The sequence below is a fragment of the Triturus cristatus genome, chromosome 4_1 (assembly GCF_964204655.1).
Source record: "Triturus cristatus chromosome 4_1, aTriCri1.1, whole genome shotgun sequence".
In the NCBI taxonomy this organism is placed as follows: Eukaryota; Metazoa; Chordata; class Amphibia; order Caudata; family Salamandridae; genus Triturus; species Triturus cristatus.
The window spans coordinates 979,549,645-979,571,482 of NC_140585.1; the positions used below are offsets into that span (position 1 = coordinate 979,549,645).

The window sequence follows — 21,838 nt, forward strand, 5'->3', positions numbered from 1 at the left end:
GAATTGGTAAAGTGTGTTGAAGATTGTTCTTTTGCTAAACATCAATTGTATAATTTCTTCACCATATTGAAAGTTAGAGGCTTTGTTGCGTTTGGAAACATGAAGGTCAAATGTTAGTTTATACAGGTAAGTCTTTAGATACATGTTAGTGAATTACTTTGATTATAACCATAAACCCTCAACATGTTTGTGGGTTCTTCAAGAATAGATATGTGGGAATAGCAGAGAGGTCGTCATTTATAAAGTGCTTGTCACATTTTGGACAAACACCTGTGAAAAAGGAACATTTTTTTGGGGGAGCATTAACTCAAGGAAAATAGTGAGTACTGCTGATTGTCATTTGTGGTGTGCTTCCCAGTTCGTCATATGTAATGTAATGTAATGTAAGTGTGCATTTATAAAGCGCGAACTGTCACTCCGCAAGGAGCCTCCTGGCGCTACGGGAACGAGGTGCGGGGAGCAGGGAAGGATTTCAAAATGGAGGAAAATTAATGAAGGCCTCCTTGCTGTCAATTAAGGGGAGATTGGTGCAGGTTCTCAAGGGCAAATTGTTTAGAAGGGGTCACCAGCTTGCTGTAGCGCTGCTGTTTTAAAAACTCCTCCTCTCCATCATCAACATCCTGGCACATGGTCAGAGTCAGATCCGAGAAGAGAATGGAGCATCTGCCGATAGCGGCAACATGGTAGAGGCAGAGTGGAAGTTGGTGCATGATAGCTGGTTGTGCTTTTGAAGGCCTCATTCTGCTGCTGAGTCAACCATGGCCCAAGAAACTCTTACGTAAGGATGAACTGAGGGGTCGTCTCTGTGGCTGGTGACCCCGATTAAGTGCGCCTGAGATTAACACCATTTTGTCGTCTTTTTGGAGTCAGAGTGGCTTTGCTTTTTATGCTTGCATTTGGAGTGGAACTTGAACATATTAGAGGACTTAGAGCGGAAATAGAATGGTTTGGGGAGCAACCCCATTAACAAGAAGAGGCCCGCGATTTGGAGCAGGATCTACACAAAGGCTGCATCTTCTTTATTGACATACAACTTTACTTTTCTATCTTGAATAGTCTTTAGGTGCATGAGGGCAAACATATCACACGAGTTTGAGTCATGTCCTGAGCCCAGTTGTAGTTCTTTGACAGATATATGCTTCCCACAGTTGCTGCATGGCATTGATCCTGTCATTTTTGGTGGAAACATTGTTTCCTAGCACACTGTGAAAAAGTGTGGAGTCATCGGAAAGCCAACAGAGTCTGGAGCACAGCTCCAGATCCATGATGGAAGGCCCGAAAGGAATGAACATCTGCTCACAGAGATGGCCCTTTTTTTTAACGTAGTTTATTAGGTTTCGCAACTGTATACTTAGCTGTTCTCCAAGTGAAACTTACAGCATTGTATTGCAGTGAGCCAACAATTGGCCAGATATATACATTGGATACTTTAGGTGCATTAGCAAAGTAAAGATGTAATTAACTAGAAATGTATTAACACAGTAGCTAAAGCATCAAATTGTACCATCAAAAACTACAGTTGTGTGGGCCAACAACTCACTCACTCCCCCCCCCCCCCACCCCTCCCATCCACCCCAACTCAATCGCCAAGATATTCTGGCCTCCGACAGTAAAAGGACACATAATCACCGAAGCTGAGCGCATCCCAGCTGAGGCAAACTCAAGCAGTCAGTACTCGTGGTTATCATCAGATGGGAAGGGAAAACCACAGGCTACCGCCTTGACACATATAGGCCAAGGAATTTGCGCTAGTATCAACCATCACCGTCTTTCCCACACCCCATGCACGCTTATTGTAGAGATGTGAACCCCAACCTGTGAGGGAGCAGTCTGTGGTAATGATCACCTGCGACAACCTTGCAACAAGTTGTTGCTGTTCCACCAGTGCAGTGAGTGCTGGCCTTAACCAACATTAGATCTTCCCGGTGACCCTCTGCTTGTGACCATTGCCTGGTAAGGCACTCTTGTAGGGGGTTAATGTGGATCCTGGTGTGTGGTACGATTGAAAAGCACAAGGCCATCATCCTGAGAAGCTGCATCACTATTCAACTGTAAGCTGATTATTGCGCAGAAAAAAGGCAGAAGCTGCAGGAATGCCAACGTTGTCTGGTGGTTGAGGCAGGTTTTCCCTGTAAGTGCATTCAGTACAGAACCCAGGAAGGGCTGGATCTGTTGAGGGTGGAGGTGGGTCTTGGTTGCATCAATGAAGAATCCAAAGCTTTGAAGCAGGGAAATCATTGCTTGAGTGTGCTCTAGGTATTGCTGTCTGCTGCTACCTTGATCAGTCAAGATGTAAGTGCTCCGACCTTTGCAAATGAGTGTCTACCACTGCTAGGCACTTCGTTAACACCCTTGGAGCTGTGGTGACCTTGAAAGGAAGTACTTTTAATTGGTAGTGATGCCCACTTAGCACAAAGCAAAGGTACCGGACAGGCAGGGTGGATCGGTATGTAGAAGTAGACGTCCTTGAGGTCGAGCGCAAACATGTAGTCACCTTTTCAGAGCAGAGGAATAACATCCTGCAGCGTCATATGGAAATTTTCTCACAGGATGGATTTGTTTCGAGGGCTGAAGGAGCCGTCCTTTTTGGGAATGAATTAGTAAAGATAGTGCACACGTTTCCCTGGTGTGGAAGCACATTCTCTGTTGTCCTTTTTAGAGGAGCACTTATACCTTTTGCTTGAGGAGCAAGAGTTGGTCTTAGCCGAGGACGTTTCTCTGGGGCGGGATGTTGGGAGGGGTTGTGAGAAGTTGCAGGTGGTAGCCGTTGCAAGCCACTATTGAAACTGACTGGTCTAATGCGATTTTCCTCCCGGCAAGAAAAGATATGTATTCTGTCCCTGACAGGTGTTGTGTGGTGGTGGTGGGGGAGGAGTATGGGAGGATGGGGGTGGGGCATGTCACTGCTTAGAGGTGGAAGTTCATTTATAGTAGTCACCTGTACCCTTCCTCTTGTTTCCTATATATGCACCCCTGGGGTAATCTTTTCCTACCTGTTGATGGAAGGTGTGCTTCTGTCTTTGGTAAGATTGGGTATGTAGCTTTGGCTCCTACCAGGATACCCATGGACTTAGCAAACTCTTTGTCCTTTTTTATTTGTTTCTATCAACTCTTACCGGGCTTCCAAAGAGATGCTATCTGTCAAACAGGAGGTTGAGGTGATGTTGCTAGACTGTGGGTTTGAACCTTGAGATGAAAAGTCAGGGATGTCTCCAGAGGAGGACACTAGTGTTAATACCCCCGTAAACTGCAACAGTAGCATCAAGCACACAGTGAATGTCGGTGTCCAAGATAGTCTTCCCCTCAGACATTCTCTCCTCCCACTGAAACCTGTCATACCTGGAGAAGAGGCTGACAGAATTGGCTATGCACCAATGAGTAACTGCCGCTACTGTTACTCTTTTGCTCACTGCATGTAGTCCTTTGCTTTACTTATCAGGCAGAGGAACATCACCTGTGGCTTGTCAGAGGCTCACTTGCATGAAGTGTGAGCCTCCAAGGAGTCTGGTGGCGACCTAGATAATAGCTTCTACTTTTTCTGTAACCTAGGTGTTGCCACCTTAGCTTTTACCAGCTCCTTACAATTTTCTGGGGCTGATTTAAGCATGCCTTTAAGCATGGGTAGGAATTGGACTTTGCATATAGACTTGGAGAGTCTCCACTAGGAAGTCATTTTCTTCATATATCACATCCTTGTCCACTTTGTGGTGTCTAGCTACACTCTGGATTACTTCATGGTAGGCATTGGTGTCATCTGGTGGGGATAGCCTAACAGGATACGGGTGCAATTCAGGATCTCGCGGGGAATCAACAGTTCGAGGTATATGAGCTGTAGATCATATGCTTTAGCATAGATCGCCATCTGGTGTTGGGTCCGGAAGTTTGCACTTTGTTTTTGTTCGAAGAAGTTTTGTAGTCACAAGGTAGGTGACTCCTCCTTTTGGTGATAGTGTGCATGGGCATCGACTCCATCCTTAGATTGTTTTTTTGCCGCCATCGGGTTTGGATGTGCATTGCTGCGCTCCGGTTAGGTACTGTTTTTCGGACCCCTTCGACGCGCAATCCACCACCCTCAACGGTATTGTTTTCGATCACGGTTCCTCATTTAACGCGCATTTTCTCACTTCGAACAACTTTCCAACGGAAATCTTGAGGCAGGCCGTTGGGCCTTCCTGTGCCGACCGTGCTAGCAGTCGATGGAACGGACTCCATTTGAACTATGTCCCAGGTGTCGTGCTAAATTTCCACACACCGACTTGCACAAAGTTTGCCACCACTGCTTGTCCCCGGAACACGACAAAAAGGACTGCGACGCGTGTCGATCATTCTGATTGAAAAAAACACTTTGTGATCGTCTGGCTCTGCGCCACGAAATGCAGCATCAGAGCGACTCTATTCCGGACATCTTCGGAGAAGATTCCGGTTTCCAGCATCCAGCTCCAGAGGAAGAAGAGCAGATTTCCGTGTCCGAGGCCGACTCCGACATGGAAGAAGAGGAAGACATCACTGCAGGGCAGCGTACCGTGAATACAGATCCCCCTATGCTCATTCCACATAAGGCAAAGGCTCCGGTCCCTCCTTTGCCCTCGGGTTCAGGTCGGCACCGACAAAACGTTTCCTATGCCCCGCCCTTTGGCCCGGCTCCGAAACAAAAGGAAAAGCCTTCTGGCTCGGGCTCGAGCCAGCCCCGCTCCGATGCCGAACTAACACCTTCGGCAACAAAACATAAGACCAAGCATCTATCGGTCAACATACCTTCGGGACTGAAAATTCCACCTTCGACGCTGAAAGGTTCAGAGCCGAAACCCTCCAAGCCCAAAGACTCCGAGCCGAGACATTCCAAGGCCAAAGACTCGGAGCCGAAATCCACCAAGGCCAAAGACTCGGAGCCGAAATCCTCCAAGCCCAAACACCCAGAGCCGAAATCATCGACGCCCAAGGGCTCGGAGCCAAAACCTTCGGCGTCTAAATCTCCACGGAAAGACAAAGACACTCTCCCCAAAGAGCCTCCATCTAATGAGCCAACTTTCGACCCAAAACAGAAAAAGCTGGTTATAAACCCTAAAACAGGACATATTCAGGCAACCGTTCCAAAAAAACGGAAAGCTGACTTGCCAGAGGACTATCCTATTCCTCCTAAGAAGAAGAATATGGCCCTAATCCTTCTCCTCCTTATATTCCACCTCCTTCTCCTCCTCCTAATCCTAACTTGCTTATTACACCAATAAATTCACCACCAAGGCCTATTACACCTGACCCACAGGATGATGGGGATGGGGATGAGGATCAGGAAACTGATGCTTGGGAATATTACCACACAGATCCAAATACAGATAATGACCCTGATTTGTTTCCCTCCAGACCTTCCCCACCTGATGACAACATTGGCTATCTCGAGCTCCTTAACAGGGCTGCTCCATATCATGGGGTAGAACTTCATAAAAAGCCTTTAGAAGAGGATTTCCTTTTTGAGACACTTTCTTCCTCAGAAAGAACTACTCATACCTTGCCAATGCTGAAAGGCATGTTAAAACACACGGACGAGATCTTTAAGGATCCTATAAGGACAAGAATAATCACACCTAGAGTGGATAAAAAATACAAATCCGCTCCTAGGCGCTGCTAGCTCGTTCTGACAGGGCTCATTACGATGAGCTAGAAAAACTCATGCAACACTTGCCTGACCAATATAAATCTAAGGCTAACGACCTTATTCAGGAAGGGAAACTTATTACCTACACCTCCATTAAACGTGCACTAGACACAGCATCTCGTGCAATTAACACCAGTATATTATTACGCAGATACGTTTGGCTCAGAATCTCCAGCTTTAAGCCAGAGGTGCAAACCTCCATACTTAACCAACCCTTTGACAAAGAGCATCTTTTCGGCCCAGCTGTGATACATTGCTGAAAACGGACACTGAGGTCACAAAGTCCATGGGGGCTTTACAGTTACCTACCAGTAGAGGTTCTTTTCGCCGCTCATTTTACAGGGGTGGCTCGGAGCCTATGTCCACTGACAATGCCACGTCTACTTACAAGGGCAACAATCAATCCCCCTCGTCCAGAGGTTATTCTAGAGGAGGTTTTAGAGGAAACAATGGTGGTAGGGGAAGAGGTAGAGGTAATTACACACACACTTCCCCTGCAAATAAACAATGACTTCCCTCCGCTACCCCCGATCATTCCACTCCTGTCAGGGGACGTCTCTCTCAATTCCTACCTGTCTGGAATTCAATCACCTCAGACAAGTGGGTGCTACAAATTATCCAATATGGTTACTGCCTGGAGCTTACAAGCACTCCCCCCAAATATTCTTCCAAAAGCACATGCAATGTCACCGGAACATCTCACCCTCTTAAAACAAGAGGTTCTATCAATGTTAGAAAAACATGCTATAGAGCCTGTCCCATTAATAGATCAAGGCATCGGGGTATACTCCCTGTATTTCTTAATCCCCAAGAAGTACGGCTCTTTCAGGCCTATACTAGACCTCAGACAGCAAAATCTATACATACAGTGGGACCACTTCCACATGGTCACACTCCAACAGGTGCCCCCACTACTTCAGCAAGGCGACTTTCTATCCACTCTAGACTTAAAGGACACCTATTTCCATATACCCATTCACTCTGCTCACAAAAAATATCTTGGGTTTGTGGTGGACGGACAACATTACCAGGTCAAAGTTCTTCTATTCGGAGTAACTACAGCACCCAGAGTTTTCACCAAGTGCCTGGCAGTAGTCGCAGCTCATCTAAGAAGACAGCACGTTCATGTCTTCCCTTACCGAGACAACTGGCTGATAAAAGCCAGATCACAACAAAGCTGCCTACATCACACTCAAAGGACAGTCCAACTGCTTCACGACTTGGGGTTCACTGTAAACCTCACCAAGTCTCACCTCCAACCATCCAATACACAAGCGTATCTGGAAGCCACTAGGGACACTCACAAAGCTCTAGCGTACCCCAACCAAGTCAGGATTCGCAACATGCAAGCTGTAATATCACAGTTTCAGCCTCAACACTCATTACCAGCCCGAGTGTTCATGCAATTGATTGGAATGATGGCTTCTTGCATTTTAATCGTTCCCTATGCAAGACTTCAAATGCGTCTCCTACAAGAATGCTTAGCACGTCAGTGGAACCAGGCTCAAGGTCAGTTTTCAGATCTGGTGTTGATAGATGGCCGTACTCATCGCTCTCTGCACTGGTGGAACATACAAAACCTTTCCAAGGGGTGACTATTTCTCGATCCGGTTCCACAGATAGTGCTAACAGCAGACGCATCCCTCACTGGTTGGGGAGCACTGTTGGGAAAACATACCATTCAGGGCATATGGACTCTGCAACAAAAACAACTCCACATAAACCATTTCGAACTGCTAGCAATGTTTCTAGCATTGAAAGCTTTTCAACTTCATCTAGTAGGCAACGCTGTCCTGGTTCGCACAGACAACATGACAGCGATGTACTACATACAAAAGCAAGGTGGGGACACACTCTCTACAGCTATCACAGCTAGCACAGAGCATCTGGAGATGGGCCATACCTCAAAAAATAGATCTCCTTGCAGAACATCTTCCAGGAGTAGACAACCAAGTTGCAGATCTCTTCAGTCTTCAACGACAGCAGATACACAAATGGGAACTTCACCCTCAAGTTCTCCTCCCATTCTTTCAAATGTGGGGCTTCCTAGAGATAGATCTGTTCACCACCCACCTAAACGCAAAATGTCCAAACTTCGTGTCCAGACATCCACACCCATTGTCCTAAGGCAATGCACTATGGATAAATTGGTCAGGGATATTTGCTTACGCTTTTCCACCTCTCTCACTCATTCCATTAGTGGTTCGGAAACTCAAACAGCACTCCCTCATGCTTATCCTAATTGCTCCCACATGGGCCCGACAACCCTGGTTCACAATTCTGTTGGAACCATCGGTATCCCCACCAAAAACGACACCTCTCCCCCAAGTTTCTTACTCAGAACCATGGAGAGATAAGACATCCAGATCCCAATCAGCTCAACCTTGCGATTTGGCACCTGAAATCCTAGAGTTTGGCTACCTTAATCTTCTGCCAGACTGTATGAATGTTATCAAAGAGGCTAGATGACCTACATCAAGAGCATGCTACGCAGAAAAGTGGAAGAGGTTTATTGTTTATTGTAACAACAATCAGGTCGATCCACTAGATACTTCAATACAAGACATAATTTGTTATCTATTAAACCTACAACGTTCTAATTTAGCGTTCACATCCATACGCTTACATCTCGCTGCAATAGCTGCATATCTGCAAAATTGACAGCACTTGTCTCTTTTTAGAGTGTCCGCTATTAAAGCTTTTATGGAAGGACTTAGACTCATTCCTCCCAGACTTCCACCTTCTCCAGTGTGGAATCTCAACATAGTCCTTACAAGACTCATGGGTCCACCATTTGAGCCGTTGCACAAATGTGAAATACAATTTCTCACCTGGAAGGTAGCCTTCCTTATAGCCATCACTTCTCTAAGAAGAATCGGTGAGCTTCAGGCACTAACCATAGAAGAACCATTTTTACAAATACATCAAATCAAAGTGGTTCTTAGAACAAACCCCAAATTCTTACCTAAAGTCATCTCTGCCTTTCATATCAACCAATCTGTTGAGTTGCCTGTGTTCTTCCCTCAACCAGATTCAGTGGCAGAACGTGCTCTTCACACATTAGATGTTAAGAGAGCATTACTTTACTACATAGAAAGAACAAAATCTTTTAGGAAAACGAAACAACTATTTGTTGCTTTTTCTCCACCACATAAAGGCAATCCCATATCAAAATCGGGCATTGCAAGGTGGATAGTTAAGTGCATTCAAATATGCTACATCAAGGCTAAACGCACACTAACGATTCCCCCTATAGCGCACGCTACACGCAAACTAGGGGCTTCTATGGCATTCTCAGGAAACATACCCATAGATGACATCTGCAAAGCTGCAACATGGTCTACACCACACACATGCACAAAACACTATTGTGTAGATGTGTTAGCAAAACAACAAGCTAGTGTCAGCCAGGCAGTTTTACGAACACAATTTCAAACCACTGCAACAGCTACAGGTTAGCCACCCCTTCAAAAATAACTTCTTTATAGTCTATGCTAAAGCATATGATCTACAGCTCATATGCCTCGAACGCAAAATGCTACTTACCCAGTATGCATCTGTTCTTGGCATATAGAGCTGTAGAGTCATATGCACCCACCCCCCTCCCCGGGTACCTTTACTTGTTGCAGTGATATCTTACTTAGATACAATTTACATGGACATCTCTTTTTATTACTTTACTAACTCCATCATCACCCTTTATGGCTAAACAATCTAAGGATGGAGTCGATACCCATGCGCATTATCACCAAAAGGAGGAGTCACCTACCTCGTGACTACAAGACTTCTTCGAACAAAAACAAAGTGAAAACATCCGGACCCAACACCAGATGGCGATCTATGCTAAAGCATATGACTCTACAGCTCTATATGCCAAGAACAGATTCATACTGGGTAAGTAGCATTTTTCTTATAATCCTCCCAAGGATCATCAGCTGGCCCCATGTTTAAGGGTTGGTCATATGGATTGATGGGGGGGGGGGGGAGAGAGTCATATGGTTTGCCAGGGTCATAATAAGTTTGTGCGTAGCGCTCATTTGACTCCAGAAGAGGAGGGGGTATGTGTGGGCATGATAGTGGAAAATTGTGGGAGAGGAATTGTGCCCCTGTCCCTGTGCTTTTTATGCACTCGGTCTGAAGAGGTCTTTGATTGGAGTTTTTCTTCAAAGGCAAGCCTTCTCATGTGATGAAGTGTCTCTGAATGCTTTGGAAAAGGTGGTTTTGCCGTGATCTTCCCAATGATGATGAGTTCCTCCTGTAGTATCAGTACTCTTTTTCTCTTCAAATCCATCTGTCGACGAAGCTTTCCGCATTGATGGGTCCTTTGGCGTTGACTTCAGTGCTTCCTTAGGCATCAACTTCGGTTGCGACAAGGGTGCTCAATGCCCTTGGATTAAGGTGGATTTGAAAGCCAGTGAGGCTAAAACCCCTTCAGTGGAGGATTGGTTGCTCCAAAACCTTCTTTCAGTGCTGCCTGGATCCTGAAAGCGTTGGAGGCCCAGGAAGTCGCTGTTTCCTATGTCCATTCTAGAGGTTCAATGGTTAGCTTCAACAGTAGTGGATCTGTACCTCGGTGTGGGACTTCTTATGCACCGCCGGTTTGGTTGCATGGCTCTCGGAGATGGGTTTGGTTCTTAACACCCTGAGCATCTTCTTGGTTATAGGAGTGGCTGTCTTCGGCGTCAGTTAAACTTCCTCTTCTTCCTCCTGCTCTTAGTCGCCTGAGGAAACAGTCACTGGGCTGCCAGATTGACCTGCGTCATTACCTCCTTTGATGATGAGGAGATCTTTTTAAAAAATGACCAGAATTTCAGGGGATGTTTGCTGGTAAGTGCCTCTCTCTACAGTATCTTCACATCTTTGAGCTGAAAGTGAGGCAGGGTACGTCGGAGAGAGAGGGGGTGATATAACCACGCTACCTCAAGTTGCACAAGTGGCAATGTTGGATGTGTGTCCTTTCTATCGCCTCCTTAGTCTACGTTCCAAGGACCTCATCTCTACATACTGGCAAGTGAATAAGACTAGATCTGATGAAGATGGTGCAACCATTCCCAGCAACTAAATGGTCTTGCCACCATGCAATCTCTTCTGAAGTATTTTTGTCTAAGTGTACTTTGTATAGAGAACCGTTCATAAATTGCTGATCTTGGGGCATTAGCGTACATGGTAACAATGGGCTCATGGAAATACAGCTTAAATAGGCAATGCTGACAGCCCTACTATTCTGGTCACTTGCCTGAGAGACGTATGAGAGTCTGTCCTCATCCTTACCTAATGTTGATAAGTTATCTTTGACTTTGGAAGTTTGGGATTCTACAGAGAAACCTGGTGAAACATGGGGCAGAAAACGGAATTAAAGGGGTGAGACATGAATTGGTTAACCCTGGTGTGCCGATGAAATTCGTGGGCCCTCCTCTGTGCCAGACTAATTGCAACAGAGAGATAAGAGTTCTTATGTTCTAGCGTCACCATCAATTCTACTGGGAAAAGACCATCACATTCCCGAGGTGAACAATGACCGCTTTTGTGAAGCAACTGCTCTTGTTTTTTTTTCCCATTTTATGTTCACGTTTGGTTACAAAAAGTCTAAGGGTGGAGTAAGCCCTCCTTTTTGGCTCCTTTGGAAATAAGCTTTTCTATATGAACTCTGATTGTTCTACACATAAACAAATTGGTGTTAGAGAAACCCTTGAAACAAAGGAGAGAAAACTATTTGAAAAACCCTACATGGTTTGTAGTATGCAGAGATTCTGTGCAATTGTTTGCTAAATTTGGAGATAAAATATCGGCCTGTTCTCCTTGGTGAAGGGCCATTGGTATTGCTGAAACTGGCCCCTACATGTGTACTGTTGTAACCAGTTACTGAAGTAGTAATGGCGCAGCAGTTCATAGACCCACTGGCTTCGCCAAAACATGTTTCCCAAACACTCCTTTCAGAGAATACTGTACTTTGTTTAGTGAGGAAAAACCTACACCTATATCCCTATTTTATTTGTAAAATGGTTGCTGAATAATAAAACCCAGAGCTGTTGGACTAGTCTCTGAACTTGCAAAATCACACAAGTTGGAATCCAGCTTATACAACAAGAGTTTGTCATTCAGCAAAATATGTGAAGGTATCTGTGTGTTCTCCAGCACGTCTAGCTTTTCCAAATTCTTCCCAATTCCTTTCTTTTCTTGTTTCTATAGTCACTGTTAAATTGTTTCGTGTGCAGGCTGGGTGTAATCCAGTGACCTCCGAGACCTTGTTTGAATTATAGGTAGCACATGTCCGAATCGGGGTTTGTGTCCTTCCATGTGCATGCACTACTTCTGGTGTCAATGGCAACTTCCTTAGTTTAACAATTCTTTTTTGATCGAGACTTCTAACCGCAGAGTCCTCATCTTGTGAGTTTCCCCAAGTGCCAGACTGGATCTGAAAGATTTTTTTATAGCACATCCCTTACATACCAGTTGGTGGCAACATGTGGCTCCATGCCAAGTCTGTCCTGGTCTAGATGTGACGTCAGGGCCACTATATTCGCACCATCTCAGCGTGCTGACTTCAGTTTCTTTCTTTCTGCGCCATCGGACTTGGATTTGGAGAACCTTCCCTCAAATCTGACAGAATTCCTTTTCTCAAATGTAATCCTCTGTGCTAGGGCCTTGTCCCCTCCTAAGGCAACAAGATTTCTGCCATGCAAAGAGTGTCACAAGCAGATCTCAGTGACAGACCCTCACGAGGTCTGGGCTCCAAGCACAAGTCTGGCTTGTGTGACAGGTATGTCAAGATGAACCCCAATTCCATGTGCGACTGGGAAGCCAAGCTGCACGTCCTGGAGCATTGACCGAGGTCGAGGAAGGCCTGGCCGAGAGCGCAGACGTGCTTCGGAGGCAGATCTTGTGACCAGTCCTCACTGAAATCAAAGTATTTTGGTAAGTCGAAGAAACATAAGAAGTACAAATATGACTCCCATTCATACTGCAACTACCACCATTCAGAGTTGCATGGTGCTCTGGGTACCTTGAGGTTGCAAACTCTGTGACCGTCCCAATAATCGATTCTAACCCCCCTCCAGCTTTGCCCCAGATTTCCTGGATGCTCAGCAACAAATGAAAGACTTCAGGGAGGCCAGGGGCCTCATTTTGGGTACCTGATGGATCCCTGTAGTGTGCCTCTGGACCCTATGGATCCGAGGTGGCCTCCAGTCCAGTCAACCATTTTACCCTTGCCCCGAGATACATTCTTACTCCTGGCCCGATGTTGACACCTATGACAACACCACAGCCCGCGCTGTAACCCCATGCATCAACTTTGGCACCAGAGGAGGAGCAGCTTGTCCTTTCGGACTCCAAAGCAAACCTGGAATTATGCCAACTGATGTTGCATCGACAGAAACTGTTTCATATGTTGATCTATTGTTAAAAAAATAGACCTGTGATACGTATACATTGATTTATACGGGAATTACACCATTCTGTGATGAATATATTGATTTCACATAACATCTTCGCTCTCTAACAATAGATAATTTTATATTGTTATTTATGAATTTTATGCTATATGTACCTTTGAACTCACTTGTAGGGTTATAGATATGTTGATATATTTTTGTCAATAAATTACAATATTAATTTTAAGTTGATTTAGTTTCTTTGTCTTTGAGTTATATGCGGCCATTTATTTGGGTGTTCCAGAACTTAAGTTAAGTTTGTGTGAATATTTGGATTGAATTCGTATAATTGTGATCTAGGGGGTTAAACTTACCCAAGAGAATCTCTCTTTTTACACATCGACTCCAAGTATGCCTTAGTTCTGACCTTGAAACACTTCTGCATCGCTTCCATGAATATGCTGATAATGACTCCAGCAATGTCTAATATGATGAAAATGTATCGCTCAATTTGCAGGATGGACAGTGGCTTCCAATCGCCATTACCTACTCTGGCCACCTAGAATTCTGCCTCCTATGCAACAGGGATAAGGAGAGCAGTCAAAGTACTGGATTTAGCTTTACCCCCTACTGAAGAGATGACTAATGTGCTCTCAGAAGTTGTCTGTCCAGGACAAACAAACCAAGAACAACTTATTCCCTTTAATGAGACATATCCAGGCAGTCTGTAGGGCACCTGGGCAAAGACAGCCCTCCAGTCAATAGAACATTGGAAGGTGCAGGCCTGTTCTGGGGGATCCTTTCAGCACCCTTTACCTGAATATCTAGTTTTTCTGGCCTTCACCAGTCCTGTAAATCCCAATGCATTTTAACCACTTCACCAGACAGAGTTGAAACGCATGGAGAGTTTGCCAAACAGATGTTCTCCTCACCCAGCCTTGTCCTCAGGTCCGTCAATACCTCCTGGGGAGATATACTTTTGGATTATGGGACATGATGGTGGACATTTTGCGCATGGTGCCTGATGATGTAAGGCCTAAACTTCAGTGCCTTATTCAGAATGGCCAAAACGCAGCAAGCTACTCCTTCAGTTCAGGCCAGGACACTGACTGCCAGGGTATAGCAATCTGGACCAGTGTGGTGCTAGAAAATCCACTTGGATACACTCCACCAGATTCTCTAGTGACGTCCATCAGTCACTTGTGGACATGCCCTTCGATGGAATATGTCTCTTCGGCCAAGGCAGACCTGGCCCTTGAATATTTCTAGGACAACCATACCACTGCACGCTGCCTTTGTCTCACTCTGCCTGTGCTACAGTTCCTCCCCTTTCAAGGTTTCGGGAGAGGATACCAACAGAGACCACAAGAGAACATGCCTCTATAAAAGAAAGCCTTCCAATTTTTTGGAGGTAGAGGCATGGGAACAGGCGTCCAGATCCAACGATCTATCCAAAACACAGCACCCCCTCCCCTCCTGCAGCTGCCACAAAACCACTTTAAATCACCCTCAGCGGGACACGATTGCCCAGTGGGAGATCGCATCACTTTCCACCTTCCCGGGTGGAGGAACATCACATCTGACCAATGGACGTTTGAAATTGTGGAACCCGGTTACTCCCTGCCCTTCCTGTCACATCCCTTGGATATGCCATCCCACCACAACACCTTCTGGAATATCACTTGTTCATGCTCTGATGAAAAGTTCAAGCTGTCTTTGCCAAGGGAGCCATGTAGAGTGTGCCAGCATCAGAGATCTGGACTGGCTGGTATTCCAGTAATTTCCCGGTGCTGAGAAAGGACAGAGGCGTTGGCCCCATCCTAGATGTTCGCCCTTTGAACCTTTTCCGTTTGGAAGAACAGCTTTAGAAGGTTGTCCCTGGCCCAAGTTGTATCTCCCCTGGATCAAGGAGACTTGATTGTAGCGTTTGATTTGCAGGATGCCTATTTCCACATTCCTGTCCTGCAGTCCCAAAGGCGTTATCTGCGGTTTCATGTAGGCCAAGATCACTTTAAGTTCTCAGTGCTCCCCTTTGGCCCACCAGTGCACCTTGGCTGTTCACAAAGCTGATGGTGGTGGTCACAGCCCATCTGCAGAAGTTGGGAATGCCAATCTTCCCCTACCTCAACGACTGTTTGCTGAAGATGGGCTCACCTCAACAGACGTAAACCACCCTCAGGCGATGGCTGACTTGCTGAAATTGTTGGGCTTTTATCATCAATGTGCCAAAGTCACACCTGACTCTTTCACAACAGCTTTCCTTTATCTGAGCCATCCTGAACATGGTGCTTTTCCAAGTCTTCCCTCCACCTCAGCGTGTCCATGATATTCAAGCTATGATCCTGATGTTTCAACCTTTGACCAGGGTCTCAGTGAGGCTTCTTGGTCTTCTGCATCCTGCTTGTGGATCACGCTAAATGGAACATGCTGCCTCTGCAGGGGAATCTGAAGCATCAGTGAGCTCAGCACCAAGTGAACCTTTCGGATTTCATCCAGGTGTCTGGAGACTGTGAAAGATCTGCAGTGGTGGCTGCTTGACCACAAATGGACCAGCGGCAGACCCCTCGCCGTACCCCACCCAGAAACAACTGCTGTGACTGATGCACTATTGCTGGTTATGGCCAATTCACTTTGCACTGAAGGTGCTCCTTCCGACCATCAAGGGGAAAGGTTATATGTTCTGACAGCAAACACAACTGCCATGTACTGCAACAAACAGGGCTGCAAAGTGTCATGGGTAATCTACCAGTACTCTCTATGTCTCTTGAAATGGCTAAATGCTCAGAGCATGTTTTGACTGCACAGCACCTGGCAGTATCTTTAAACGCCAGGGCAGACAAACTCAATCGATGTTGCCTAGCAGATCAGAAATGTCAGTTACACTCTGAAGTGGCACAGGGCATCTTCCAACAATGGGGAGAATCCTAACTTGTTCTATTAGCCACAGCAGAGAACATGCAGTGTCCAAGTTTTTGCATTCCCAGGGCGGATCTCCTACGGAGACTCCTTTTTTAAAAATATATTTTTTTTTAATGGAATTTTACAAAATATATTCAAAACTAATACAAAACGTTTACAGAAATAATTGAGAGATAAACATAATCAAAGGCGGGACATACATAACAACATTGTTAGGAAACATGTCTAGCATCATCAAGTTGTGAATGGATTATGGCATGCATTATGAACATACTAAACACGGTATTGAACTGAGATCAATTAGAATGTAGGGGAAACAATCAGCGTCATGGGGAGGGGGAGTCTCCTTAGGTTCATGTGAAGTACTGCATTCATGTAGTGCAGTCAGATCAGCAAATTAGGTAAGTTCTCTAGAGGTACTAATTTCGTTATTTCGGTCTAAAGGTTTCTCTGTCTGTCTCCCAATTGGGTATTGCTTATATAGTCCCCAAAAGCCCTTGGGACGTTTCTGTAGGGGTAGCAGCTCACTGTATATGTCGGATTGCGTATTACAGTAAAGCATGCTGGCAAGTCAGCTATCAGAGGTATCGGCCCCGTGCATGGCCACTCTATGCTTTGCAAGTAACAGGATCCTTGCCACCTGCTTCCTATAGTTTTGATCCATCTCCATGTCACAGAGACTCCTTTTATCTGAGCTGGGGCTCAGGGCTCATGTTCTCCTTTCTGCCCCTATGTGTCCTCCTCAAAGTAATTAAATAGATCAAGAAAGGTTGGGCCCAAGTCATCCTCGTTCCTAAATGGGTGAGGGGAGTGTTTTACCCAGAACTCCTGGCCATAAGCATGCTCCCTCTGATTTGGCTGCCCTTTCTGTCGAAATGGAGCCAGGGCCTGCATCCAAGCATGCACAATTACACCTCCATGCATGGAGATTGAACGGCAACAGTTGATGGCTTATGGTCTTTCTCCTGAAGTAGTTTGTGTTATCTTGGCTTGCAGGCAGGCATCCCTCCACCAAAACTATTTGTGTGGGACGCTGTAAGAAGCTTGTTGTGTGTTGTTCCTCCTGTGACATTGAGCCTTTATAGACAAGTCTTCTGACGTTTTGTTGTTTGTCTTGCCTTAGCCTTGGTTCCCTTTCTCTCCTTTCTACGCCTACTCGATCACCAATCCCTTTTCAATCACCTGTTGAAATGATTTCCTTCAAGTGGTTGATCGATATGTTCCTGCCAACACCATTTGTGAAGTTGCAGTAGGACCTTAATTTAATTCTCACTTATTTGATGTGCACAACCAATGCACAGCTGCTCTCGAAGTCTCCTAACTATGACAATGGCATTCCTCTTTGCAATTACTTGTGCTTACGAGTGATCGAACTCCAGGCCTTGTCCATTCAACAGCCATGCATATCCTCCTTCCAGGAGAGACTGTTCCTCTGTACGAAAGCCATTCTCTTGCCAAAAGTAGTCACACCCTTCTACAAAGGGCAATCCACTACCTTACCGGCTTTCTACACCCCACCACACCCTTCCAAGGGTGAGGAATGACTCCAATGCCATGACCCTAGGATGACCCTCATTTTGTACATCGATTGGACAAGAGACCACAGTTCAAACGATCAGTTGTTAGGTTCAAAGAAGAGGAAAGCTGTGCAAAAGTAAACAATTGCCTGATGGATAGTATGCATAAAGACTGTTATACGCTAGCCAATAAGCAGCCCCCAGAAGGCTTGCTATCACTGCGCTGGCGCATGGTGTACCATTCTTGGGAATCTGATAGACTGCCTTGTGGGCATCCCTCCACATGTTCAGTAAGCACTATTGTCTGGACAGCCAGGACTGGCGAGATGGGTACTATGCGCTATCTGTCCTCCAGGATTTCCTGGTCTGAGTCATCCCACAGATCCACTACCTGGGGAGTTACTGCTTTGATATCTATCAACAAGGTGAAGAATCTGTGGTTAGAAGTCGCTATCAAAAGAAGAAATTACTTATCTACGGTAATGCCTTTTCTGGTAGAGACTCTATCTAATTGCCTAATCTCCTGCCGACCCACCCCCTCACACAGTTCACTAATAAGATCCCAAGTTGGAGATCAGCGCACTGGCAGACTGATTTCTATGGGCACTGCGTCTGACATCGCAGACAGAGATCAGTAAGAAACAGATGTCAGCGCGTGGAGGTCACACACATATATGGCCCCAAAATCATATTCAGGCGAGAAGGCCCTGGCGGTTGATAGAGTTGCAATAACAAAAGATTTCTGAATCTAGTCTAGTGCTTAGGGGAAATTCCCAAAGTGAGGAATATGTGGTTAGTCTCTACCAGAAATGGCGTTATCAAAAGTAAGCAACTTGTTCTTTAAATTTACATAATAGTTTATGCAAGATTCTTAAATACAGATTTTATATAGTATACTTGCAAACTAATATCTTCATTAAAGTTGTAAATTTCATGACGTTTAGTGTTAAACGCCACAGCGAAATCAGAACACACATTTTTTTTAACACACTTTTCTGTTTAGCTAAGTCAAACTGTTTGTTGAGAGTGGTAGGTAGGTAACCAACCGAAACCAGTTTTTCAGGATTATAATAAATGTAAATTATCATTAAGACGTTTGAGAAAAGTTGGGACTTCATGTCTTTATTTTTGACCATTAGAAGCATTTTGAGAAGCAAGAGTCTAATTAGATAGGATTTTCATAATTTCTTAGGGTTAGCAAAGATATTATGTTTAATGTTGAATCTTTGGTTTCCGATGAATGAACTAACACCCTTAAACAAGGGTAACCACCCAAATTGCATTAGGAGGTACTAAAAAAATCTTGAAATAAGATGAGGAATTCATATATAGAAATTAAATTGAAATTATTAACGTAAACAAGAAACATGGTGAACGAAGTAAAGAAAATTAATCACATAACCGGATGGAACAATGTTGTGAATTTATAAAGCCAGAAAATATAATTGTTAAAATATTGAAGTCGCCATTTGTAGGAAGCTGGCTCAGTATATACTATACCAAAATGAGGTATAGTGTGCACAGAGTCCAGTGGAACCCCAGAGGTAGGCAGAGGTAAAAGTAGATAGCACCCCACTCTCTATTTGTAGTAGTGTGGGCGAGCAGTAAGGCTTTATCAGAGGGTAGTGTTAAGCATTTGTTGTACACACTCAATCAGCAAATGATGTCACACACTCAAAGACTGAACTCAGACCAATTTGATTTGTATAAAAATATTATTTAGTTATATTTATTTTCTAGAACCAAGCAAGCCTGGTACAGGGAAGTGTAAATGGTACTTTTCAAGGCAAGTTGAGCAATACAAGCAAGCTGAATGAAAATGAATGTTACAAGTTTGTAAATGTTTTTAATGCAGTGAAAATTACTTTACAGATTACTTTTGATTACTTTACAGATTACTTTATGGATTACTTTTTCTACTCAGTGTGATATGACTACATATCACACTGGGACATTTCTTAGAGAAAAGGTAAGTAAAGCAGTTTTTAGTTATTTCCAGTTTTTCAATGTTTTATATAAAACCAACTCCACACTTTGAACAATTTTTAGGAAAAATCAGTCAAAGCAATCCTACAGAAGGAAATCGAGTTATCGGTTTCGAGGTCAGTACAAGTTTGTGGGAGTTGGCATTCTGGGGTTAGAACCAGGGTTCCCCCAGGGTTAAGGATGCACTCTCAAAACACCCTCAGTGGCACTAGGGCGGCCGGGTGCAGAGTGCTGATGCCCTATGTTATCCAATGGGGATAGGGTGGCATCCGTTTGGTCGCTGCTCACGAGCAGGCCACAAGGTTGTGGGAGCAAATCACCTGGTGGTAGGCTCAGGGCAAAGGGGTATCCGAGTTAGCACCCAAAGTACACCTGGAGCGACGCAGGGGCGGCTGGGTGCAGTGTTCTGTTTTGGCGTCGGGTGCCCTGTTGTTTTCAATGGGGATTCTCCGGTTGCAACAAAGACTGCAGGCTCAGGTACGAAGATATTCTGGAGGTGACCACCAGTTGGAGAGGTAAGTTGAGATGCCTGGGGATGCTGGGACACTGTCGGGTGGTCCACCCAAGGCCGTGGGGCGGGCCACCCAAGGCCATGGGGCATTGGATGCAGGGATGTCTTTAGGCCACAGGTTTTCTTACCAGCTCCGGTCGCGGTCGTGGGGATCCTCCATGAAAGAGGATGCAGGCCTCACTTGGAGATTCGAGGCAGGTCAGAGATCACCAGATGCCAGGTCAGGATCGCCAGGGAGACCTCCTCGTGGTGTTGGACCGCTCAAACTCTGGCCGTAGGCAACGGGTGCAGACTCGCAGGTTTGGCCGGAGCCAGAGTCTGTGGGTAAGCAAATCCTGTGCTCACTGGAGACAAAGTCTTTCTTGTGGAAGGCAGGGCAGGTCCTCGGGGTTCTTGAGGTTGCTGGCTGCAGGACACACCGGGATTTCGGTGGAGCAGGTTTGAGGTGGGGACAGGCCGGTAGAGCTGGGGCCAAGTCAGTGGGCTTCCTCCTCCTCTTAGCATGGCTTGTAGTGTAGTTCCTATATCCCTGATAGGCTCTGCGCATTGGAATAACATACACTATAGATTTGACATAGGACTAAGGTCAGTATGTCTCTATCGAGTATATTAAACTTAATTACTTGTGTGTGCCAGCTAACTCAGAGGTCACTAGAAACTTCTTGAATATACAAGAAGGGATTAGTCTCTGACAGCCGCATAAACATGACAACTTTGTTTCCTTTTTAGAATCACAAGAGTCTCAGAATCGTGGAAACAATAGATAACAGCACTCAATCGTGCATGCTTCGTTTCTACAGAGTTGTACAGAAATAGAGAGACGGGCGTTTCAATAAAAAGGTTTATTGAACAGTCTTAATTCTCTTGCAAGAAATATGAATTGCTACAATCGTAAGACAGACTGCGAAGTACAATATGTACGAGGTTAGCAGTAAGATAAAATAATACTGCAATAGCATTGTTTGTAGCTATGACATATATTAATCAAAATACATACATAAATAACATAAGCTAAAATGTGATACTCATCTGATGCTTCTAAATTGTTCTACCCCAGTGTACCTAACCTAAGTGCAGTACGAGGTTTGAAGTAGGTGCCATTTCTAAAGTATAGCTAGCTATATTTTTAGTTTATCCAGGGGTTGCCAAAAGTTTCTCTAAGTTCTAGTCAGCTCCATACCTTAGAATGAGAGAGGTTGGAATCTCTTTTCTGGACTCGATAGTCTAACCCCCCGCAAGGGAAATCAGAGAGCACTGGAGCTGGATTCTCTGCGAGGAGGATGGCAGCGTCAGGTCAGTGCATCAGGCTGGAACTCGATCTCCTTCCGAACTTGCCGTGGCGAACCGCGTAGTCTGGGTTGGATCGAATCCTCCGGGAACCGCAATTTGCCAGGGCAAGTGCTGGTATATTTATACCTTGAAGGTGTCTAGGAATGCCAGTATTGACGTAAAAGCTGGGCAGAGAAACGTCATGAATGAACCCCTAAGGAATAGATGTTCATGCATACTTAATGAGTTCCTGGAGAAATCAATATTCAAGCTGAGGGAAATTCCTAAAAGCTTATGGGTCTGGTTTTCCAAGAATTCTTTGTGACGTGGATGGACGGATGTAGGTGGCATGCCTGTATTTGGTTTGTACGGACAATGTCTAAATAAGGGCCGGATTTCTATGTCCAAATAAGGGCAATGTGAATTGTACCTATATAAGGGCATAAATCGGAAAACCTATATACGGAATCTAAATCTGCACACAACAGGCTCTTTGGTCCTTCTTCTTCTCTTCTTGGTCGGTTCTTGTCTGAGGAGGCAATGGTTCGGGTTGGCCCTTAAATACTAGATTTAGGAGCGTTAAAGGTAGGTAAAGGTTGGGACCAATGGG

The 21,838-nt window shown here is 45.1% G+C and overlaps 1 protein-coding gene across 3 annotated transcripts in view; it reads left to right on the plus strand.

Moving 5' to 3' along the window:
- The window catches only part of SCYL2 (SCY1 like pseudokinase 2), a 408,171-nt gene that overhangs the window by 361,228 nt on the left and 25,105 nt on the right, over positions 1 to 21,838 (plus strand). The gene's annotated exons all lie outside the window — the stretch shown is intronic.